We start from the raw sequence: 26,883 nt of genomic DNA, 5'->3' as shown, positions 1-26,883 counted from the left end.
CTCCCCCTTCATTTATGCTCATCTCTGAGTTAGAGTCATCTTCAAAGAGATGGTTGACCATCAGTGCTACTCCTGAGAAGGCTTCGATTTCTGATTCGGATGATGAAGAATCATCCCAAGTGGCCTTCAGACTTTTGCGTTTAGTGGATATCGGTCTCTGAGACTTGTCCCTTTTCTTTAATTTGGGACAGTCATCCTTGATGTACCCTTCCTCGTTGCAATTATAGCATCGAACTATCTTTTTTATAGCGTTGATGCTTTTTCGACTGCGATCTAAATTTGTTAGTTTTAATAAATTTATTTAATTTTCTTACCAGAAGAGCCGCTTCAGTTTCGTCGATCAATGCTTTAGAATCGGGATCATCCTTTTCGGCTTGTAGGGCAATATTGAGGTTCGTCTTCTCCGTTTGTTTAGGCTCTGCGATTCAAGAATCGTGAAGTTCAAATGTAGAGAATAAATATTCTAAACTACTTACCTCAAGGTCCTTAGAGATGTAGTAAGCATCTACTAAGGACACCCACTCTGGAGTTCTTGGGAAGACATTGAGCACATACCGGATAGAGTCTTGGGTCGTTACCGGTTCTCCGAGGTTGGTCAGTTGAGTTATCAACTCCTTAATTCTTGCCTGGAGTTGCGTTACCTTCTCGCCGTTGTTCATTCGGAGGTTCGTTAACTGGGTCCGAAGGGTGTCGCGCCTCGCTAGCTTTGCTTCTGAGGTGCCTTCATGGAGCTCCAGGAATTTATCCCAGAGGTCTTTGGCAGAGTCGTAGCTTCCGATCTGAATTACCCCCTGGGGCGGTAGAACGCTGAGCAGGTGAAATTTCGCTTTTCCATTGGCCATGAAATTGGCCTACTCCTTCTTTGTCCAGTTGTATTCTTCTTTGTCTTTTGGTGTTGTATATCCATATTTCATTATTAAAAGGATATCAAATTCGGTCTTAAAAAATACCTCCATTTTTTGCTTCCAAGTAGCGAAGTCTCCGTCGAATTTCGGGGGATGAATGTTCACGCCGGCCATCGTCCTGATCTTTGTGCTTCAGTCGGTGGTTAGTCCTTCTGAGACTGTCGGGCTATGATACCACTTGTTGGCGCAGCGGGGGCCGACAAGAGGAGGATGAATTGCCTACAAAATTAAAGATACCCTCCTCAAGACTTTCAACTCAAAATAAATAACAATAATAATAAAGTAATAAGACAAAAATAATCAGAGAAGACTAGAAGTTGACTTGGTTACAACCAAGATGGTTGTTAATCTAAGACGATGAAAAGCGCACTAACGATATCCTTCTCTGAAGGCGGAGAAGCCTTTTACACACTAAAAGCTCAAAACTATTGCTAAAAATGAATACAGAGTTGATTGCTAGAATTCATCAAAAGATCTGGACCAAGGCTTTATTTATAGCCTTGGTCGGGGCACCCTGAAGGGTTTTGGGTGCCCTGGGGAGATAAAATTTAATCCTCCAACATTTAGATCGAGTTTTGACTCGATCTGGTTAAAATCCAACTCCGGGCGCCCCGGGCTGTTCTGGGCGCCCGGAGGCCAGGGCGCCTGGGATTGATCCGGGCGCTCGGACATGAAAGTCAACTCAGGTTTGACTTTTGGTCCGAGCCTTCTGCTCTGTTTTCGACTCGCCTCGGTCCAGGTCTTTTCCACTCCGACTCTGTTTGCTTGGGTGATCTCCGCTATCCGGAATAGGGCTCACCCGAACCCATCTTCCGGTCTTTTCCTCGAGCAGGCTTCCATCCCGGTTTCTCGTCCCTCTAATGCCGCGCACGTTCTTCTCGTCCACCGGAGTACTCTTCTGCAGCTCTCTCGTCCTTCGGACGCACCGAGCCCGTCGACTCCCTTCCCGTGCCGTCCTTCTCGGTAGTTGCATCTTCTGCTCGACTTCCTACATTCCTAAGTTCCTGCACACTTAGACACAGGGATCAAATAACAAGTAGGACTTAACCTAACTTGGTTGATCACATCAAAACAACCACGGGGTTCAACAGTATTAATATTTTCTGTATTGATATTTTCATTTGTTGGATTAGGTAAGTTATTTTCTTTATAAAAAATCACATTAGTTGTTTCTTCAACTTTTAGGGTATCTTTGTTATAGATTCTGTAAGCCTTACTGGTTGTGGAGTACCCTAAAAAGATTCTTGTTGTTGATTTTGATGTAAATTTTTCTAAGTAGTTCTTAGTATTTAGAATATGGACTTTACAACCAAACACCTTTAAATAATTTAAATTAGAGATTTTATTATAATATATTTCATATGGAGTTTTATTTTGAAATTTATTGATTAGTATTCTGTTTTGAATGTAACATGTCGTATTTATCGCTTCAGCCCAGAATTGATTATTTAGGTTGTATTCGTTTAATATGGTTCTAGTGGCTTCTTGTAGTGTTCTATTAGACCATTTTGTTTGGGGGGGGGGGGGGGGTTCTAGGACATGAAAATTCATGATTGTAGCCATTTGATTGGCAAAATTCATTAAACCTATGTTAAATTCCCCTCCATGGTCACTTCTAATTCTTTTAATTTTAGTAGCTTTTTCTTTAAATTAACTTGCAAAAAAGATTCAAACATTTTGTAAGTTTCATCTTTTATTTTCAAAAATTTTACCTAAGTAAATCTTGAGTAATCATCAATTATAACTAAGCAATATTAGTTTTTTCTTAGTAACTTGGCTCCATGTGAATCAAATAGGTCTAAATGTAGGAGCTCAAGTATTGAATTAGTTCTATTTAGGTTGGTTAACTTGTGGGTTGACTTGATTTGTTTACCCTATTGACAAGCATTATAGATTGTATTTTCTAAATTTATTAACTTGGGTAAACCTTTAATTATGTCATTTTGACTCATTTTTGAAATGAGTATGATATAACGCCTGCCCTACTTATTGTTGGATTTTTCGGGCCGCAAAAATCGCTTTTTGCGTTGCGGAAACCCAGAAATTCCCATGCCACCGATCCGTGCAAAGAATAAAATTTTGTAAAACTTTCACGTACGAGTTTCTAATCAAGATCTAAACTAGATCTATAAAGAAGAAGAGCGTTACCCTTGATGCGAAGCCCTTCGCGTAATCCCGCTCGTCCAAGGTTCGCCGGATCTCGAGAGTATCAAAGTAGATACTCCTCTATGTGTATCCACACAAGCAAGAGATGGAGAAGAAACCTTAGAGTGTGCTAGCACTCATGCAAGGTCTCGGCAATGGAGAGGAGAGGGAGAGAAGAAAAACCTTGAGAGGAAGAAGAAGAAATGATTTCACTTGAATGAAAAATGAATTCATTCCACACTAAAAGTGGCCGGCCACTTCATGAGGTTTGTAACCTCCATGGGATACCAAGAGTCACAACTCTTGGTAACTCCCATGAGGTGGCATCCCACTTAAGCAAACATGATGATGCGGAGCATCATCATTGTCCCACTCTTTGCCAACTCACCAATGAGGTGGCAAATGGTCAAGTCAAACTTGACCCTTTATCTTCCTCTCAAGTCAAGTCAAACTTGACCACTTCTCTCCCTTGGTTGATCTAATCTAACCATTGATTCAAGTCAATTTTTAATTTAATGAATCTCTATTCATTGAATTAAATTAATTAAATGAGTCTAAGTCCAAATTAGACTCACTTAACACATGAACCAAATTGAGTCCAACTCAATTAGCTCAATTTGGATTACTCTTAATCTAATTTGGTTCATCACATGAACCTAATCCTTTAGGTTCATCAAATGAACCTAATCTCCATCTAATTGCCCTTTGTGTGTGACCCTATAGGTTCTTGTAATGTTGGCAATGCTCCTAAACCTATTTAGAAGCATAAGTAATGAGCTGTATCTAGCAACACATCATTACTACCCAAGTTACAAGAATGTTGAGATCCAATATTACCTTGTGACTACTAATTGTGACTCCTCACAATATATGACATTATCCTTCTATCCTAGACATCTAAATTGATCAATATAAGGCATAGACCGTGTCATCCTCTAATCAATCTAAATCTTGAACTCCAAGTAGACTTAATCAAATGAGCTCAATATCTCATATTGACTCACTTGGGCATGACCATGCACTTAGTGGTCTCACTCTATCAAGAATATCGATGTCACTCCCATCATATAGGAGGGATAGATCCCATCTACATCACTCACATCCCCCACATAATTTGTTACATACCCAGTAATAGCCTTTATAGTCCACCCAGTTACGGGTGACGTTTGACGAAGCCAAAGTACGTAACTCCTTATGTAGGTAACCATGGTGACTTCAGGTCCAAGGACTAGTAGTCATACTAATAGCCACATGAGAAAGTATATGACACTCATATAACGATCTATGATACTTTCTCATGGCGGGTCATTCAGTATACATTCTCCAATGCATACCCATGTGTCAACTTGATATCTCTATATCCATGACTTGTGAGATCAAGTCATCGAGTTGACCTACATGCTAGTCTCGTCGCATTAACATTGTCCCTGAATGTTAATACTCGACTAGGAATGATTAAGAGTAGTGTTCCCTATATCATCTCACTATCGATTCAACCAATCGATTGATATAGGTAAGAATCTTCTACTCAAGGACGCTATTATACTTAGTTATTTGGCACCAATACAAGTAAGTATAATAACCAAAAACAAATGCCTTTATTTATATACAAGAATATGATACAACGAGTCCATACAACAATCATCAAATGATTGGCTCTAGGGCTCTAACTAACACTTATTGCCCTAACCTAAGGTATGGACGTTACACTTTTCATACCTTCTAAAGACTTCGTTATGTGCACACTACTCTGCCCAGAGATCTCCTCCGAACTTGTTTCGACTGCTAAGTCATGTTTTGGAGAGAAGCAAAGCTGAGATGAAGTCTAGATCTGCTAGAGGCCTGAGCCGTGTGGCCCTGACCGACCGTGTAGACTTACCCATGAGGAACCGAGACATGGACGTGTGAAGATGACCGACTGTGTAGCCTACCAGGCCCAAAATTGGGCACGACCGTGTGTGCCACACGACCGTGTAAGGCCTTCCCTGCTAGTGTAGAGCACAACCATGTAATGGACACGCGGTTGTGTCACCTTTGAAGCAAGACCCATCAAATGGTCGTGTGTGTCACACGACCGTGTGACATTTCTAGAGGCTAAGCCTTGCATGGTCGTGTGTAGCACACGACCGTGTAACCCCTTCTAGAGGCTAGGTTGGGCACGACCGTGTATACCACATGACCGTGTAGGTCCTCCAGAGAGAGAGAGCATGGCACAACCGTGTACATTCACACAGTCGTGTCAACTTGGTCGAGAGAAGGAAATTAGGGGCCGTGCGAGTCCACACGGCCGTGTGGGGATCACACACCCCACTCTGGTACGGCCGTGTGAATTCACACGGTTGTGTCACTTGGGTCGAGAGGGAGAGGTTTGGGGTCATGTGACTCCACACGACCGTGTCACGGGTCGTGTGGGGGTCACACCCAACCCTACAAAGGAAGTTGTTCTCCCCTTTGTACTCCTCCTTGGACTACCATTTTATCCCTCTTCTTGAGGAAGAGTCTGTGATGTCCCCAGGGCGTAGCACAGATGGGGAGTGCATGGTTCTGTGGCTGAAAGGTCCAGGGGTCGATCCCCGGGGTGTCACTGCCTGGGGTTAACGTCTCCTCTATGCACTTTCCACCTGTGTACCTGCATTTACCTCCCTCCATATCCGTGGGACCGGCTCTAGGGGGGCCGCTGATGTGGCGGTTCCACATTTTTTTTTTTTTGAGGAAGAGTCTGTGACACACTAATTACTACCAAACTGTAAATCATCCTAAGAAATTATTAACAGTGTGTGTTTCATGCATAGCCAAAAGATAGGAAAATACACTACACCAAGGTTTAACATGTTCCTTGCACTAGCAAGTTCCAGGATCTTCTTCCACGATTCTGACACACCCACCCACCAAGCACTGCTCCTGCTGCCCCCTCTGACTCGAGCTTTCCCTTACCTTTATCTGCAGTATAAGGAAATGCAAATCTATAAGCGGATACTTAATAAGTACCATCTACTCACAAAACGATACATTAAAAGAAGACATGCTTTTTGAAACTATTGGAGGAAAACACAAACATGCACTTGACAGTAACTCACACTAAAACCATACTTCAGAAATATGTACATGACATGCATTTTTAAAACCAGTTTATCATGCAAACCATCAACTTAAAAACCATGCTAGGAATGTAAGGAACACAGGATTCTTGGAATATTATAGAGTTCATCAATGCTACACAATATAACTCAAATTCTCAACTTGGGAAGCTTACACTAAAAGAAACCATGAAGTTTGAAAACATTATAGTACATAATTAGTGAAAATAATAATCATCTTGCTTTGGGCCCGATATTGTACCACTTTGCGCGCATCCTTAATAAGATCTGAGGTAGCTAATCTCGAACCTATCAAGGTACTACTAGGCGATCTAGGAGTCCACCTATGGACCTCGTGTCTGGCACATGCCTTTCTAAAGTAAAATACTTTCTTTTAACTATTACTTTCTTGTACTTGTACTTGCACTTGCTTGGCATTTAACCAAATAGCTTATGTGCGCTTAATTCCCCCGTACTTATAGGGAAGCAATTTAGGCACTTGATTATACTTCTTTGTCCCAAAACTTAATGGGAAGCAAATCAAGATGATCTAAACATACTCTTAATCCCAAAACTTTAGAGGGCATCATACATAACATGACATGCTTCTTCCTTAACACGTCTAAAGCATATCTCAACATGCATCTACTAAATCATGCATAAAGGACATTACAAAACGCATCTTTAAATTAACTTATACTGCAAGTGAGAGATACTTACATCCTTTCGCTATTCCTTACGATTATACCACTAGGGTTTTGGGAGAATAAGCCTCCCTTATATGCCTTGGTCTCCGGATTTCTCCTCCCATACATACTAATCCTCGTGGAGAAGCCTCCTCTTAGGTTCTTTTCTTGAAAAGCTTTGGAAATTTGGAACCCTAGGGTTCTTGGCCGAAAAATGACAAGAGGGGAGAGGGAATTCGGCTAGGGAGGAAGAAAGGGAATCAAGAGTTAGGTTTTTTGTATCTTCATTTTATTTTTATATTAAGTGGAAGTTGAAACATCTCTTCACACAAAATCTGCTTATAAGGAATTGTTTCCTATTGTCAATGTGATGCTTTACCACCACCCTAATGGCAACTTAAACTAATCTCAACTAAGAGGTCTCAGGTTCAAATCCTTGCCTGGGCTATTTATGAATATATTTTTATTTCTTTTCTCTTCTTCTATTTCTTTTTGCCCTTTTAGAATAGAGGAAATTTACGAGTGTTACATCTGATATAAGTGTGACCCAGTCTTCTGTGACACAATTTAGTTTCCTCTTGTTGTGTCAAGAGACACTTTAGTGAGGAAGTTGGTAGGTCAATTGTATAGATGTTCTTTTTCCTAATTCCCTTAAGTGTAATTTCAGGGTTTTTAACATTTTTAATTAAACACTCAAGTTTGAAAAATGTGACTAAGTGCCCAGAGTCACATAATTGACTAATGCTAAGCAAGTTGAAATTCAATTGATCAACCAATAAAACTTTTCGAATATAAAAATTGAAACTCAGTTTGATATTAGCTGTTCCGATTATCTTAAGTGTTCCGTCGTTGCCGAATGCAACTGACCCTAGATTTTTGAATTTTATCTTGGTGAACTTCAATCGGTCTCCAGTCATGTGTCTGGAGTATCCATTATCGAACATCCATTGGTCCAAATCATTATGTTTCTACACATAAAGTATTGATTTGGATCCAATTTTAAAGGATTGTAAGATAGATTGGATTGGGTCCAACCCCTTATTTTCCATCTCACCCAATCTAGATTTTCAAACATGTTATTTCTATGAGTGACTGTGAGATGGTTGATTGAGTTTTAAGTTTAATTTAACTTATTATAATTATTAAGTTAAGTTAAGTTATGAATTGGTTAAATTGATTAGATTTAATAAATTTATTTGATTTGAATAAGATTTATTAATTTATTTGAATAAGATTTATTAATTAAAGTTTATTCATTGATTAATTTATTAATATTTATTAATTAAGATTTATTCATTGATTTATTTATTAATTAAGATTTATTCATTAATTAAGATTTATTCATTGATTAATTAAGATTTATTAATTGATTTATTAATTATGATTTATTAATTTAGGTTTATTAATTTATTAATTTATTAATTAAGATTTATTCATTGATTAATTAAGATTTATTAATTAATTTATTAATTATGATTTATTCTAAATTTTGCTTAAGTCCATCTCATCATTTTCTAAATTATCAATCAGGGAACTTTATAGGTTTTTGTGAGATGGTTAATTTTATCTTTAATTTAGATTATCATCTAAGGATTGATTTACATTTGAATTAGACTCAAGTTTTACAATCAGTCAATTAAATATTCATTTCAATGTTTGACTTCCAGGCTGTGGTGAGGCACTAGGCCTTCTTGGATATGAGTTCATCCACCACTTCTACAAAAAGCCTTTCAAAGAAATTGGATATTTAATTTTCTTTCTGAAACCCCTAGGTCTAACTGTTCAAGTGTAAAGCAGGCCTAGGTCCTTATCTAGCCTAGTCCAAGTATGTATAATAAAGGTAGTAAAACAGGCATCAAACAAATTTATTTATCAATAAAGATGGTCTTTTTATTGGCCCCCCTAGATTATAACTTCGATAGGGTCTATCAAGGTAGTGGATTTGATCCTTGGGGATCCAATATTGACCAAGTCTAACTTGATTAACCAAGTTTGACTTGGGGACCCATGCTTGGACAATTTTTTCATTAGTTCTATTTACAAGCTATGAGTAAGATTTGTATTTTTGTTTAGCCTTAAATCCAAGTCCGGATCGGTTGGTGAACCGTTCCAACGTATCCTTAAGTTCTTTAACTTGAGTTTTCAAATTGAAATTTTCTTCCTCAAGTTGTTGGACTTGAGTTGAACTTCCATTTTGAATTGGCATAGTCAAAGGACTTAGTTTAGTCTCCTCCTTAAGGATTGTTATCTCCTTTTGGAGTGACTTGACTCAGAGGTTAGATTTGGCTAACTTACACATAAGATAATTAACTAATTTATGCAATTTATTTAATTGAGAGGTTCTTACAGTGGGGTTAGACCCTTTGGAAACAGATACAGATCTGTGGCTTCTCTCGGATTCTATTTCTGACTCGATCTCGGTTTCTGATTCATCGACTTGTTCCCAGACCGTAAGCGCAAGGAAGCTCGTCTGTTCGAGCTCTTCGTCAAAGTCTTCTGAAGAAGACTCATCCCATGTCGCCTGCAGTGCTTTTTTCTTCCTTTGCTTCTTTATTTCTTTTTGGTTCGAACAGTTGGCTTTGATGTGCCCCTTCTTGTTGCATCCGTAGCAGGTAACTTCGGACTTCAATTTTGGACTTGATTGCACCGTCTTGGACTGAATCACTTTCTTGATGTCTTTCTTGGTGAATCCATTCTTTTTCTTGTAGAGCTTTCGTACAAGGTTGATGAGTTCGGCTACTATCTTGTCGTCGTCGTCGTCTTTTGAGTCTGGTTCATCTTCGGGCTCGGGTTCAATCTGATACTTCTTTCTGGTCTCCTTTGTCTTGCTTGTACCTGCAACCAACACAATACTTTTCTCGGCCGAGCGTGCATTAATCTGTTCGTGTAACTCAAATTTAAAAATAGTTCATATAATTTAATTAATGAAAGGTCCTTGGATATTTTGTAAGCATCTACCATGGATGCCCACATAGTATTCCTCGGAAATGCATTGAGTGCATACCTGATTATATCGTGATTTTCTACTTTCTGACCGATTGCATGAAGACCGTTCAGTAGGTCCTAAATCCGCTCATGAAGTTGACTAGTTGACTCACCCTCCTGCATTTTTATGTTATAAAATTTATTTAAAATCAAATCACACTTGCTTACCTTCGTGTCAGAAGTTTCCTCGTGTAGCTCGATCAACTTCTCCCATAACTCTTTCACACTTGAGAATGGGCCGACTCGGTTTAGCTCTTCTTTTGTCAGGCCACATTGTAGAGTGCATGTTGCTTTGACGTCGACCTCAATTTTCTTCATCAAAGTTGTGCCCGAGTTCTGGCATGACACTAGCTTTCCAACACCGTTAAGTGGAAGTTCGAGACTCGTTTGGATGATTATCCACATCTTGACTTGCATCTTGAGGTGGTACTCCATTCGGCTCTTCCAGTAGCCAAAATCCTCGCCAGAGAAGAGGGGAGGGCGTGCAGTGCTATACCCTTCTTAGTGGGCCATTTAAAAAGAAATCTCGCACACAATGAAAAGACAACAAAGATTTCAAGACTTGGTCTTGGATTAGTAGTGCGAGAATATAATAAAAACTTGAGTGGTGTTTGCATCGACTTCGGCAAACGAAAGAACTCGATAGATAAAAAAGATCGGAAGGTGGCTATTTTACCGATTCCGATTAACTCCGAAAATTAAAAAAATTACCATGAAAAAATTATGGAATGGTGGTTTCACCGATTCGAAGCGACCCCACTCTGATACCAATTGTAGGATCATAAAGCGCTAGAGGGGGGGGGGGTGAATAGCGCTCGTGGTTTTCACTTTTGTTTTGAGTAAACACATAGCAGAATAATAAAGAAAGAACACAAAAACAAGTGCTAACACTTTTCTTTTACTTGGTTCGGAGCCTGTGACGACTCCTACTCCAAGGCCTATGATCGTTGATTATTTTCATTGGGTAATCACTAATCAATCGTAAAATCTTTACAAAGATAATTACAACAGATATATAATTTAAGTGCAGAATTAAAAGTATAACAACAACTATGAATAAGGAACTTCGGGCTTCTGATTGTCGGAGTTGCGTTACAGCTTTGTCGAATTATTTTTAGAGCAGCACGCAAGAGAAGAAGTCGCTCGGAATGATGATATCTATCATCTGGTCAAGACAACCTTAAATAGTCTGCTGAAGGCGCCTTCAACCTCCATGGAAGGAGCCTCCGACAGGGATACTTATCCCTCGCTGATCAAAATTGATAACTCCCGTTGCCTACGAAAGTTATCCAACCAAAGGTGCCTTTAGCGTCCTTGGAAGGTGCCTTTAGTGTCCTTGGAAGGCACCTTCCATCGGCTATCCAAGGCACCTTCTGCATCCTTATAAGGCGCCTTCTGCCGTGCTTCCTGTGCAGCTACAGCCAAGGTGCTTGAGGCGCCTCCAACAGCTCCGGAGGCACCTTAACTATTCATCTGAGCTAAACATGCCCAATTCACTTCCTGCAAAATACATTAGTCCAAGAAACCAGCCATATCCCGCAAAACAAAGTTAGCACAATATAGACATGAAAAATAAAGCATTTGACAATCTTCGGACTGTCCGATTTTGTAAAATATGGTACCCAAATAATATTTAAATAATAAGGTTATTTGAGTAATAATCTTATTGGATTTTTCAGGAATTTTTAGAAATTTTTTGGGATTTAAACGGAGTTCGTATGTCACGTAGGAAGAGGATGAATCTAATGGATTAGGAAAAGTCTGTTTGGAATACCCATTTAATTGGGAGTTGATTGTTTTAATTAACCTAAGGTTGAGATTAATTAACCTAATGTTATATATACATAACTAAGTTGTAATTACCGAGCCTTAACTCTCCCCTCCTGATTTCTCCCTCACCCGTGCTGATTCCTCTCCTTCGTCAAACCACTGCCGCCTCTCCATCTCGCTGCGATTTCCCCCGATCTCGTCCGAGCTCCTCTCCTGATTCTTCTTCTTCTACTCACCTCCACCGACCCTCTCTTTATCTGCCACCTCCTTCCTTTCCTCTCCAATCGCTCACCCACACCGACTGAGCCTTCCTCTTCCCCAACTTGTCACCGACACCAAATGCTGGCTGGCGACGTGCCCTAATGCCAACACAAATTTTTCATCTTCGACCTCGAGTAGCACCCTAGCATTGATCGATGTCGCTGAGCCCTAACCTCATGGCCTCCTCCAGATCCACCGCTGCCGATGGCCGAGCACCCGAGCTCCTTTTCGACCGCCCCCTAGATCTATCACAGACGTCGAGCCTTCACAATCTTCCCTCGCTGCACGCTGACGCCATGGTCGTCGACCATCTGCTCGAGATCCATCGACGCTGTGGAAAGGGGAGTAGTTTCCGATCTGTGCATCATTGATCGTCGATTGGTGTTGATCATTGTTCGTTATGCCCTAGATCCCTCCTGTCGATCGCTGGTGATTCACTTTGAGGAAACATACTACAGTTCACGGTGTGCTTGAGAATGCTAGCCGGATTCAGTCTTGGGGAGGAGTAAAGCATTGCAACATCAACACTCAATCTCTACATCTAATGGCTGCATATAGGAAATGAGGTGAGATTTCATGGTTTAAGAACTTGTTTGATCGAGAGATTAATTGGATGTGTTGGATTGTTAGTTCATGTCTTTCTTGGATTTAATTGAAGTATGTGAAGGAAGATGTTAGATCAGTTTGGATTGATTGATAGTTGATACATTGATTATAATCCTTAGTTTTGCCTTGTATCCTATATTTGTAGGATCCGAGTTGGATGTAATCTTTTAGACTTGTTGAAGACAGTTGACACGATCTATGTATAAAGGCGGGTATTTCTTACTTTGACTCTCTTTAGTTCTTTGGAACTTGGTGCATGGGCTATTTTTTGGATAAGGACTGCTTTACCTTGACTCCACTCGTAATATTTCCTGTGCTTGATACTTCCACTCAAACCTTTGAGATATTTATTTCTATATCCATACAGTCTCTTGATGTCATCCATGATATTTAGCAGATATTAGATACCAACTTTGTATGCTTTGATTGTTGTTTATTTATGTACCATATTGAACATGTTAGCTTCATGTAGCATACCTGATTCCTGTTTATATGTATATAATGACTGTTGTAGTTTGTGCATCATATCATTGCATGCATGTTAATGACAAATTCTCCCTTGCGGTCGAGAGAGTCATTGACCAGGGCTGCACGCTCTACCACTCGAGAGAGTGGTAGCTGGAGAAGATGCAGCTTGTCCTATCGTGCCCCCACTCACTCACTCATGAGTAGAGAAAGCTGGAGTTGTGAGCAGCAGGGACCCCATCGCAGATGTAGCTAGTTAGCTACTATGCAACTGTCCACTCGGCCACTCGAGAGAGTGGTAGCTGGAGTGTTGTACAGTTTGTCACTGACCCGACCTCTCAATCATACATGGGTCATGGAGCAGAGGGGTGGGCGGGAGTGACCATCAGTGCATACATTTTTATTATTGTTATACCTTCCTATGTTGTTGCTTTCTTATGTTTACAGTTGTTCATTTTGCTATGTGATACAATTATACTTGTTGAGCTATATATGTATTGATCGCATGTTGTTCGACTCCGGTTTACTTATTGATAGAATGTATTTACCTCACATGATACCTTCGTAGTGATGAACCATTTAGTAGTCGATCGGTATTACTCCTGATCTTCTACTACCTAGCTTAGGATATGGTTTCAGGTATGAGCATATATTACGGTTTTATTTTAGTATCTGCTATTTCCCTTATAAGACTATATACTGTTGGTGTTGGAACCCCAAGGTGTTTTGATGTGATCAAACAAGCTAAGTTAGGTCCTGCGTTTGTTTAACCCTTGTGTCTAAGTGTGCAGGAGCTTAGGAACACAGGAAGTCGAGCGAAAGACGCGGCTAGCGAGAAGGACGGCACGGGAGAGAGCCGACGGGCTCGGTGCGTCCGAGGGACGAGGTGTCCGCGGAAGAGTACACCGGTGGACGAGAAGAGCGTGCGCGGCGCTCGAGGGACGAGAAACCGGGAAGGAAGGCTGCTCGAGGAGAAGGCCGGAACATGGGTTCGGGTGAGCCCTATTCCGGAAGGTCGAGATCACCCAAGCTAGCGGAGCCAGAGCGAACAGACCTGGACCAAGACGAGCCGAACTGAGACGAGCTGAACCAGAGTCGAAAAGTCAACTTATGTTGACCTTAGGGCTCCGGGCGCCCGGAACCATTCCGGGCGCCTGGAACCGACCGGGGAGCCCGGAACACTTCCGGGCGCCCGGAATCGACTTTTCAACAGGATCGAGTTTTGACTCGATCCGACCGTTGGGGGATAAAATTTATCCCCCCCAGGGCGCCCGGAACTCTTCCAGGCGCCCGGACCAAGACTATAAATATAACCTTGGTCCAGAAGCTAAAATACAACGAACTACTTGTAATCCAGTGCTTTCATTTTTGTTATTTCTTTCTGTGCTTTCAACGCTATAAGAGGCTACTCCGCCCAGAGGAGAATCAATTAGTGCGCCTTCTTTGCCTTGGATTAGCAATCCTCTGATTTCAAACCAAGTAATTCCTCTGTGTCTACTTTCTGTCTTAATTAGTCTCTGCCGTTTTAATTACAAGTTCTTTTAAGTTAGTTGAATATCCGAGAAGGTTTTTTTTTTGGTTTCAATTTTATAGGGCAATTCACCCCTCCCTTCTTGCCGGCCTTCAAAGGGACCAACAAGTGGTATCAGAGCCAGGCGCTTCAGGAGGACTAACCGCCGATCGAAGCAACAAGATGGCCGGACCAAGCATCGTCCCACCAAAATTCGAGGGGAACTTCGCAGACTGGAAGCGACGTATGGAGGTATTCCTAAAAACAGATTTTGAAATTTGGTTTATTATGAAATATGGTTTTTTAGCTCCAATAGATAAAGATGGAAAAGAAAAAGAAGAGAGCGATTGGACAATGAAGGAACAGAATGAGTCGGTAGCAAACAGCCATGCAGAACATCACCTGCTGAGCGTGTTACCGCCTCAAGAGGTCAACCGCATCGGAAACTATGTATCTGCTAAAGAACTTTGGGAGAAGTTCTTGGAACTCCACGAAGGAACGTCTGAAGCAAAGCTCGCTAGAAGGGACATCCTCCATAACAAACTGATGAACATCCGTCTGGAGAAAGGTGAGAAAGTAGCCGGTCTACATGCAAAGGTAAAAGAACTAGTTACTGGTCTCGAAAACCTTGGTGAAACGGTAACAAACCGGGACACTATACGCTACGCGCTCAACGCGTTTCCAAGAACTCCGGAGTGGACATCAATCGTCGATGCTTACTACATCTCAAAAGACCTGGAGGTAAGTACTTTAGAAGAATTGTTTTCTACCCTTGAATTACACGAAACTAGATATGCAGAGATATCAAAGGACACAACCCAGACTATGGCGCTGAACGCAACCAACAAGGATGAACTCGAGTCAGACTCCGAAGACGATCAAGAAGCGTACATGGTAAGAAACTTTAAAAAGTTTTTTAGATCTAATAAATTTAAAATACAGAATAAAAAGAATCAAAAAGGTAGAAGAAAGGTACGGTGCTACCAGTGTCAGAAGGAGGGACACCTAAGGGAAGACTGCCCAGAACTCAAGAAGGTTAAAATGAAGACACCCAAGAAACACAACCTAAAAGCAACTTGGGATGACACTTCTTCATCTGAATCAGAAGCTAAAGAATATGCGGGGATTGCACTGATGGCAAGCCACGAAGGACAAAGTACATCAGAACCCAACATCGATGAAGGGGGAGCGACCTCAGATGGAAGTAGCGAAGCAGGGGGAGATTCAGGCTTCAAGTCTGATATGGTAAGTGAGGTATGCCTCTTACCCCCTGATGAACTTTACTTTGGTATCAAAGCTATGACTAAATCCATGTATAAATTAGAAAATAAAAATGCCAAATTAGAAAATGAAATCTTAGAAACAAAGAGAATTTTGGCAAAATCATGTCTTATAGAGGATTTTGAAAAATTGAAAATTGAAAATGAAAAACTAAAAGAAGAAATAGAAAGATTGAAAAAATCCAATGGTTCAAATATTTCAACTTTTAGAAATTATAGAGGTTTAAATTGGTATTATAGATTTCATCAAAGTCAAATTAGAAATATATCAAAAATCTATATACCTGGAAAATACTTGGTTAATCCTGTAGGTAGGAACCTCTACTGGGTTCCAAAAACCTATTTAATTTAAAATTAAAATCAGACTTAGCATTTTCAGCAAGGAAATTAAACAACTAATTTCTTTATGAGGCTTTGTCTAAGGAAGTGGTTGTTGCTCCAATAACCAAGAAGGCTTAGTGCCTCGCCACAACCTGGAAGCCAAGTATTGAAATGAAGAGTTTAATTGACTAACTGAAAAAGCATTAATTTAAATTACTTAATACTTTAAAAGAGTTATTCAATTTGTGTTTAATTTTTTTTTAACTTAGAAATTTTTTATTATCTTAGAAATTTTTATGAAAATTGACTTAGATTTTTTTTCTTAGAATTTGTTTTGCCTTATAATTTTTCTTAAAATTAACTTAGAATTGTTTCTTATGAATATTAACTTAGAATTTTTTTTAATTAGAAATTTTTTTTTTGAATGTTGAGATAAGTTTCAAAACTTAAAATTTTTTTTTGACTGTTTTATCTGAAAAATGCTTTACTTAAATATTTTTCTTTTGAAAGAAAAATTCTGAAGAGTGTCTTGAAATTGAATTTTACTTAGACATTATTAACTATTTTACACTTAAAGTTTTTTTTTAATTTACCTTAGACTTAGTTATAACCCCAATTTTTATGTGATCAAAGGGGGAGAAGTATGTTAAGTCTAGGGGGAGGTACTATAATTTTTCAATTGAATATTGGAATATAAATCGTTTTTATTGCATATGGTTACCCTAACTTAACTTGGGTTGCTCACATCAAAAAGGGGGATGGAACCCCAAGGTGTTTTGATGTGATCAAACAAGCTAAGTTAGGTCCTGCGTTTGTTTAACCCTTGTGTCTAAGTGTGCAGGAGCTTAGGAACACAGGAAGTCGAGCGGAAGACGCGGTTAGCGAGAAGGACGACACGGGAGAGAGCCGACGGGCTCGGTGCGTCCGAGGGACGAGGTGTCTGCGGAAGAGTACACCGGTGGATGAGAAGAGCGTGCGCGGCGCTCGAGGGACGAGAAACCGGGAAGGAAGGCTGCTCGAGGAGAAGGCCGGAACATGGGTTCGGGTGAGCCATATTCCGGAAGGTCGAGATCACCCAAGCTAGCGGAGCCGGAGCGAACAGACCCGGACCAAGATGAGCCGAACTGAGACGAGCTGAACCAGAGTCGAAAAGTCAACTTATGTTGACCTTAGGGCTCCGGGCGCCCGGAACCATTCCAGGCGCCCGGAACCGACCGGGGCGCCCGGAACCGACAGGGGCGCCCGGAACCGACCGGGGCGCCCGGAACCCTTCCGGGCGCCCGGAATCGACTTTTCAACAGGATCGAGTTTTGACTCGATCCGACCATTGGGGGATAAAATTTATCCCCCCAGGGCGCCCGGAACCCTTCCAGGCGCCCGGACCAAGACTATAAATATAGCCTTGGTCCAGAAGCTAAAATACAACGAACTACTTGTAATCCAGTGCTTTCATTTGTGTTATTTCTTTCTGTGCTTTCAACGCTGTAAGAGGCTACTCCGCCCAGAGGAGAATCAATTAGTGCGCCTTCTTTGCCTTGGATTAGCAATCCTCTGATTGCAAACCAAGTAATTCCTTTGTGTCTACTTTCTGTCTTAATTAGTCTCTGCCATTTTAATTACAAGTTCTTTTAAGTTAGTTGAATATCCGAGAAGAGTTTTTTTTTTGTTTCAATTTTATAGGGCAATTCACCCCTCCCCTCTTGCCGGCCTTCAAAGGGACCGACAGTTGGCACTCTCTATTTGTATATTATGTTCATGCACTATCTTTCCTTTACCTGCTGAGTCCCAGCACTCACGACCCAACAAACAGGTTTTTCTTTCGCCAGGTAGCAGGTAGATAAATCAAGGATGCTTGGAGAGTCCTAGCTGCCAGTCCCGCGTCACATTCGAGGATAATTTTTTTTTTTGGTCTTATTTTCTGTTTGGATGGTATAGTGTTTTCGTGAGTTTGCGTTGTAACTAGTTGATGTGGATTTTGGAGTCTAATTTGGTGATTTCAGGTATTTTGGGGTAATTGCTTTGTTGGTTTTACATTCGTATATTTTTTTTATGATTTCCACTGTGTTTACTTTCAGCTGTGTGTGCTGCTTATAAACTACGTGGTTATGTTTACGTTCAGCCGTGTGGGCTGCCAATAAACTACATGGTTGTACTTATATCCTGCCGTGTAGGCTGTTGAATATGTTTATATGTTAAGTGTGGATGTATATTGGTTCCAATTGCCATTATTACAGGGGAGGTGTTGTCCGATTTTCGATTGGACACCCTTACCCTTGGGGCGTGACAGATTCTGACTTTGAGTTTCTTGAAAACCCTAGGTCGAACTGACACCTACTGGTCCCTCACCGGGGAATGCACCCTCACCTACTCCTCTCAGGAGAGTTTACCTATTGCTAGATTGATCCTCCAGACCAACTGGACTTTTGCTCAACGTCCAAAGCTTCCGATCTTCATGCTAGATGTCTGCTCCACGACCTGTCCAGACTTCCACCTGATTCGCGACACCAGGATTTTAAGCTAGAGTCCCCGACTCTAGGATTTTGCTCAAAGCTCTCGACCCGCTAAGACTTTCTACCTAGGGTTACCACCCCCTAGGACCTAGGGTAACCGCCCCCTAGGGTTTTCCACCTGCCTAACCGTAACTAGGACTTTCGCCTAAGAACACTTAGGACTTTTCTGCTATCTCATTCAAACTTGTTAGACCATAAATAACCTTAACTTTGAACCCTTTGCCATTATCAAAACTCAGGTTCGATCGTCTAATGTTTCCTGCACCAACAGATGGAACCACTCTAAGTTCAGTAATGAACTTCTTGATTCAAACCTCTTCCTTTACTGCTTCCGAAGCTGCAATGTATTATGCCTCACAGGTAGAATCTGTAATAGTGTCTTGCTTGGAATTTTTTCAACTAACTGCACCTCCATTTAATACGAATATCAATCCAGATTGGGACTTGGAGTCATCCTTGTCCGTCTGGAAATAAGCATCTGTATATCTGCGTATGATCATATCACCAACTCCATAAACTAAGAACATATCCTTAGTTATTCATAAGTACTTAAGGATCATCTTGACAACCACCCAATGATCCATTCCTGGATTAGACTGGTATATGCTCAAAGCACTCAGAGCATATGATACATCGGGTCTTGTATATAACATAGCATACATGATAGATCCTATTGCGGATGGATAAGGTATCATATCCATGCAAATCATCTCGTCTTCTATGCATGGGTACATAGACTTCGAAAGTTGAATTCCATGCCTCATAGGTATGAAACCTTTCTTGGATTCAAACATGCTAAAATGTTTTAGCACTCTGTCTATATATGTCGATTGTGAAATACCAAGCAACATTTTCGATTTATCTCTATAGATTTTCATCTTGAGGATATAAGTTGCTTCTCCCATATCTTTCATGGAGAACGTATTGGACAACTAAAGTTTAACTGATTGTAGAACTGACATATCATTTCTATAAGTAATATGTCATCAACATATAATATTAGGAATACGACTATACTCCCACTAACCTTTTGATACACACAAGGTTTGTCTGGATTTTATGAGAAATCAAACTATTTGATTGCCTCATCAAAATGGATATTCCAACTCCTGGATGCTTGCTTTAGTCCATAAATTGACCGTTGAAGCTTGCATACTTTATTCTTGTTGATAGATATGAAGCCTTCGGGCAGTGTCATATAACGACCCAATTTTTCTCATTAGGAGTTCTAAAAGTTCTTAAAAATATTTAGAAATATTCTAGAGATTTTTTAGAAATTTTTAGAATATTTTTATGTAATTTTTGGAGGTCGTTTGGTATTTTTACTAAACGAAGAAAGTTTCGACAAAAAAATGTCCAAGCCGAAATTTGAACCCACGACCTTTGACTCGGTCAAAATCCAACTGACCAGGTGGGCAAACGGATTTTTCTGTTTAGAAAAGGTAGTGAATTTATTTAAGATAGTTAACAGAATATTGGATTATAAAAGGGATAAGTTGATCTTGAATTTGTCTGTTTAGAAAAGGTAGCGAATTTATTTAAGATAGTTAACAGAATATTATAAAAAGGGATAAGTTGATGTTGGATTTGTCGATTTAGAAAAGGTAGCGAATTTATTTAAGATAGTTAACAGAATATTATAAAAGGGATAAGTTGATGTTGGATTTGTCTGTTTAGAAAAGGTAGCGAATTTATTTAAGGAGTTAACAGAAATATTAAGTTATAAAAAGAGATAAGTTGATGCTCTGTTTTCTTGTGACTTAAACCATTCTCTCCTTCTCTTCTGCGTACGATGGCGGAGCTCGGGCAGAAAACGAAAGGGAGTTAGGGCATCATCTCCAGCGGTCGGCCAAGGTTCTAGAAGCCCTTTTTGTTCGGTTGTGAGTCCAAGAATCAAGGTAAGTGCTTCTCACCTGCAGTAGGAGTAGTTTCGGACCTTTGTTCTTCTCGAATTCGAAGCATGAGAAGCGCTTATAGTGCAGATTTTTAATTAAGCCTATAGTGCAGATTTTAATTAAGCTTATAGTGCATATTTTTATGTAGGCTTATAGTGCATATTTTAATTAAGCTTGTAGTGCAGATTTTTAATTAAGCCTATAGTGCAGATTTTAATTAAGCTTATAATGTAGATTTTTATGTAGAGCTTATATTGCAGATTTTAATTAAGCGCTTATAGTGCAGATTTTTAATTAAGCCTATAGTACAAATTTTAATTAAGCTTATAGTGCAGATTTTTATGTAGAGCTTATATTGTAGATTTTAATTAAGCGCTTATAGTGCAGATTTTTAATTAAGTCTATAGTACAAATTTTAATTAAGCTTATAGTGCAGATTTTTATGTAGGCTTATAGTGCAGATTTTAATTAAGCTTATAGTGTAGATCTTATATTTGCATAGTATGCAGAAATAGTGTAGCATAGAATGCAGAATCTTGATTAGAATAGTATGCAGAATTTTGATTAGCATAGTATGCAGATTTTTGTTTATGCATTTCAAAGTTATAATTTGTTTAAACATTTCAGTTTTTAAAGAAGCATTCTTTTATTAGAGGTATTAACAAGTATAAGAAAGATAAAGAAAAAAAAGAAAAAGGCCAAGGCCTTAAGTAGATCCCAAAGTCAAGACTTTAGGGATTTTGGCACACAAGGTGCTCGTTAAAATACCGAGGCATTATATATTAGAAGTATTAAAAGATAACAAGTATTTTACTTTTATTAGTGGCACTGTATTGGACTCTCAGTTGTCCTTGGGTTGGGCTCCCATAGTCGTCCCTAGGTTTAGATAACCTAGTATGCAGGACTCTCAGTTGTCCTTGGGCTGGGCTCCCATAGTCGTCCCTAGGTTTAGATAACCTAGTAAACCCTACTAGATTCCGGACCAGCTATCTCGGGTCTAGTTAGGGATGCGGGCATAGCAAGTATAGTTGCCGGGCCCAAGAAGAAAGTTGATCATTATTTTTAAGTATTAAAGTATAAGTTTTCAAACAAAAGAAATAAGCTTCACATAAGTTTAAAATTTAGCAAGTTTAGCTTTCTTATATGCTGACATGTTGTTTAGATTTGCTTACATGTTTAGTATTTCAGTATGTTATGTTTCGTTTGCTATTAGATGAGCATTTAGTTTCTAGATTTCTTTCAGCTTACATGCATATTCGAGTTTTGTTAGTTAGATAGCGCTTACTAAGCAATTTTACTTATAGATGCATTTCCTCTTACTGCAGATAAAGAAAAGGAAAAGCTATAGTAAAGGAAGGCGACAAGGAGGTGCGGATGGATGTGTGATGCCTGGACTATAGAAGCTTTGGGATTTAGCATAAGAATTTATTAACAAAGAGTTGAGTAGAATGTATTAGATGTGTCATTTAGTCTTCCGCTGCTAGTTAATTGTATGTTTTGAGTTCTCCGAGAGTTTTAGGAATTACTATCAATATGTGTGCAATGTTAGTTAAGTAAAGTTAGTAGTCTAGTAGCCCTCCGCCCTCACAGACCAGTAGTGAGGGGGGTGGGGTGTTACAAGTTGGTATCAGAGCAGTTCCTATTCTCCAACATCACACATCAACACCAACCTTGCCGTCTTCAAGTAAGAAAGTATTTAATTTTTAGTATGCTTTTCTTTATTCTTTACTGTAAAGAGAAATCCTTAGATGTATTAGATTATATGTACAGAATAGGGAGATGTTTAGAAGTGCTTATAAAGTTAAGAATTATGCTTAGTTTCTTTTACATAACAAGATGTGTTCTGGGATGGTGGTATGATCCGGGGGCCTAAGCTCGGTGAGCGTGCCAGAATCAAACAAGATGTGTTCTGGGATGGTGGTATGATCCGGGGACTTAAGCCCGATGAGTGCGCCAGAATCAAACAAGATATGTTCTGGAATGGTGGTATGATCTGGGGACCTAAGACCAGTGAGCGTGCCAGAATCAAACAAGATATGTTCTGGGATGGTGGTATGATCCGGGGACCTAAGCCCGGTGAGCGCGCCAGAATAAAGGGGAACTTCGGTCCTAAGTTCGGACCCCTATCAACCTAGCGCTAGGGTAGTTGTCTGATCAACAACTTATGTTACGGTACTACTAAGTGCAACTAGGCCACCACAATAGTATGTTTATAAGTATGCATGCAAGTATGTTCAAGTCATGTTATATTTATATTTACGTTTATGTTTAGGTCCACGTTATGTTCATGTTATGTTCTTGCCTATGCATATGGACATGCTTGTGATCGAGTCTATCATTATGTTTAGTTCATCTACCATGCTTACGTTTATGTTGTCATGCTTATGTCACTGCTTATGCTTATGTTCAATGAAAGTAGGTTAGGAGGTCCTAAGATACCTTTGATGTGGTTTTCCTTAGTACATTAGATTATGGACGCTAACTAATGCATGTACAAGGTAGAACATGCTATAGAATTATTCTAAGTTCGAGGATGAACTTTTTATAAGGTATGGGGGATTGTAACGACCCAATTTTCCTCATTAGGAGTTCTAAAAGTTCTTAAAAATATTTAGAAATATTCTAGAGATTTTTAGAAATTTTTAGAGTATTTTTATGTAATTTTTGGAGGTCGTTTGGTATTTTTACTAAACGAAGGAAGTTTCGACAAAAAAATGTCCAAGCCGAGAATTGAACCCACGACCTTTGACTCGGTCAAAACCCAACTGACCAGGTGGGCAAACGGATTTTTCTATTTAGAAAAGGTAGCGAATTTATTTAAGATAGTTAACAGAATATTGGATTATAAAAGGGATAAGTTGATCTTGGATTTGTCTGTTTAGAAAAGGTAGCGAATTTATTTAAGATAGTTAACAGAATATTATAAAAAGGGATAAGTTGATGTTGGATTTGTCGGTTTAGAAAAGGTAGCGAATTTATTTAAGATAGTTAACAGAATATTATAAAAGGGATAAGTTGATGTTGGATTTGTCTGTTTAGAAAAGGTAGCGAATTTATTTAAGGAGTTAACAGAAATATTAAGTTATAAAAAGGGATAAGTTGATGCTCTGTTTTCTCATGACTTAAACCATTCTCTCCTTCTCTTCTGCGTACGATGGCGGAGCTCGGGCAGAAAACGAAAGGGAGTTAGGGCATCATCTCCGGCGGTCGGCCAAGGTCCTAGAAGCCCTTTTTGTTCGGTTGTGAGTCCAAGAATCAAGGTAAGTGCTTCTCACCTGCAGTAGGAGTAGTTTTGGACCTTTGTTCTTCTCGAATTCGAAGCATGAGAAGCGCTTATAGTGCAGATTTTTAATTAAGCCTATAGTGCAGATTTTAATTAAGCTTATAGTGCAGATTTTTATGTAGGCTTATAGTGCAGATTTTAATTAAGCTTGTAGTGTAGATTTTTAATTAAGCCTATAGTGCATATTTTAATTAATCTTATAATGTAGATTTTTATGTAGAGCTTATATTGCAGATTTTAATTAAGCGCTTATAGTGCAGATTTTTAATTAAGCCTATAGTATAAATTTTAATTAAGCTTATAGTGCAGATTTTTATGTAGAGCTTATATTGTAGATTTTAGTTAAGCGCTTATAGTGCAGATTTTTAATTAAGTCTATAGTACAGATTTTAATTAAGCTTATAGTGCAGATTTTTATGTAGAGCTTATATTGTAGATTTTAATTAAGCGCTTATAGTGCAGATTTTTATGTAGGCTTATAGTGCAGATTTTAATTAAGCTTATAGTGCAGATCTTATGTTTGCATAGTATGCAGAAATAGTGTAGCATAGAATGCAGAATCTTGATTAGAAGAGTATGCAGAATTTTGATTAGCATAATATGCAGAATTTTGATTAGCAAGCATTTCAAAGTTAGAATTTGTTTAAACATTTCAGTTTTTAAAGAAGCATTCTTTTATTACAAGTATTAACAAGTATAAGAAAAATAAAGAAAAGAAAGAAAAAGGCCAAGGCCTTAAGTAGATCCCAAAGTCAAGACTTTAGGGATTTTGGCACACAAGGTGCTCGTTAAAATGCCGAGGCATTATATATTAGAAGTATTAAAATATAACAAGTATTTTACTTTTATCAGTGGTACTGTACTGGACTCTCAGTTGTCCTTGGGTTGGGCTCCCATAGTCATCCCTAGGTTTAGATAACCTAGTATGCAGGACTCTCAGTTGTCCTTGGGCTGGGCTCCCATAGTCGTCCCTAGGTTTAGATAACCTAGTAAACCCTACTAGATTCGGGACCAGCTATCTCGGGTCTAGTTAGGGATGCGCACATAGCAAGTACAGTTGCCGGGCCCAAGAAGAAAGTTGATTATTATTTTTAAGTATTAAAGTATAAGTTTTCAAACAAAAGAAATAAGCTTCACATAAGTTTAAAATTCAGCAAGTTTAGCTTTCTTATATGCTGACATGTTGTTTAGATTTGCTTACATGTTTAGTATTTTAGTATGCTATGTTTCGTTTGCTATTAGATGAGCATTTAGTTTCTAGATTTCTTTCAGCTTACATGCATACTCGAGTTTTGTGAGTTAAATAGCGCTTACTAAGCAATTTTGCTTATAGATGCATTTCCTCTTACTGCAGATAAAGGAAAGGAAAAGCTATAGTAAAGGAAGGCGACAAGAAGGTGCGGATGGATGTGTGATGCCTGGACTATAGAAGCCTTGGGATTTAGCATAAGAATTTATTAACAAAGAGTTGAGTAGAATGTATTAGATGAGTCATTTAGTCTTCCGCTGCTAGTTAATTGTATGTTTTGAGTTCTCCGAGAGTTTTAGGAATTACTATCAATATGTGTGCAATGTTAGTTAAGTAAAGTTAGTAGTCCAGTAGCCCTCCGCCCTCACAGACCAGTAGTGAGGAGGGTGGGGTGTTACAAGTCATATACACATCCTCGAGCAGATTTCCATTAAGGAAAACTGGTTTCACATCCATTTGCCATATCTCATAATCATGATGAGCTGATATGGCTATGAGTATTCAAATGGATTTAAGCATGACCACAGGTGAGAAAGTTTCATCATAGTCAATATCTTGCCTTTGACAATAACCTTTCACCATTAACCTTGCCTTGTAGGTAATAATATTACTATTCATTCGGTTTTCTTCTTGAAAACTCATTTGCACCTTATAGGCGTAATGCCTTCAGTGGGTCCACTAAGTTCCATACTTGATTTTTATACATGGAATCCATTTTTGACTTCATGGCTATAAACCACTTATCCTTTTATGAACTATTCAGAGCCTCTTCATAATTAGTAGGTTCCTCATCCTCAATGAGTAATACATCATTCGATTCTCTTACAAGAGATCCATATATCTCAGGAATATTACATGCCCTACCTGATCTATGAGGAGGTTGTGTCATAATCGATTGTGGTTCTTGACTAGGCATCTCATTAGTGTTTATTAGAGTCTCTTGAATTTCATCAAGTTTAACCATACTCCCACTTGCTTCCTGTAAGAGAAATTCTTTCTCTAGGAAGGTAGCATGCCTTGAAACAAACACTTTTGTTCCAAGGGGTGATAGAATTGGTAACCCTTAATTTCCTTAGGGTATCTAATAAATAAATATTTATCAGACTTGGCGTCCAACTTGTCTGATATAGTCCTCTTCACATAAGTAGGACATCCACATATCTTCAAATAAGATATAAGGGGTTTCTTACTAGTTCATACCTCATATGGAGTAGTTGAGATTACCTTCGTCGGGACTCTGTTTAGCAAGTAAATAGCTGTCATGAGTGCATAACCCCAAAAGGTCTTGGGAAGATCTACACGATTCATCATTGATCTAACCATGTCTAACAAGATTTGATTACACATTTCTGATACACCATTATGTTGTGGTGTATAAGGCGAAGTCCATTGAGACAATATACTATTATCCCTTAGATAATCTAGAAACTCTTGGCTTAAATATTCATCACCTCGATCAGATCAAAGTATCTTAATATTTTTACCAAGTTGTTTCTCTACTTCACTTCTGAATTCTCTAAACTTTTCAAAGGCTTCAGACTTATGTTTCATTAGATACACATACCCATAATGAGAGTAATCATCAATGAAAGTAATAAAGTAGCTATAACCTCCTAATGCATGAGTTGTCATTGGTCCACATACATCGGTATGCACGAGCCCAAGTAACTCATCAACTCATTCACCCTTACGAGAAAAAGGTAACTTTATCATCTTGCCTTTTAAACATGAATCACATGTTTTAAATGTATCTAATTCAAATAATTCGAGAACTGCAATCTTTTGCAATTCGAGCATGCGTTTCTTGCTTATATGGCCAAGGCGACAATGCCACAAGTAAGAGGTTAATTGATTATCTATTCGGGCACGTTTATTGCTCTTTTCAATATTGAGTACGTCACTAGATATATCTAATGTGTAGATACCAGTGCATAA

Source organism: Zingiber officinale, chromosome 2B (assembly GCF_018446385.1).
Source record: "Zingiber officinale cultivar Zhangliang chromosome 2B, Zo_v1.1, whole genome shotgun sequence".
NCBI lineage: Eukaryota > Viridiplantae > Streptophyta > Magnoliopsida > Zingiberales > Zingiberaceae > Zingiber > Zingiber officinale.
The sequence above is the reverse complement of the archived record's forward strand: the minus strand, read 5'-3'. Positions refer to the sequence as shown.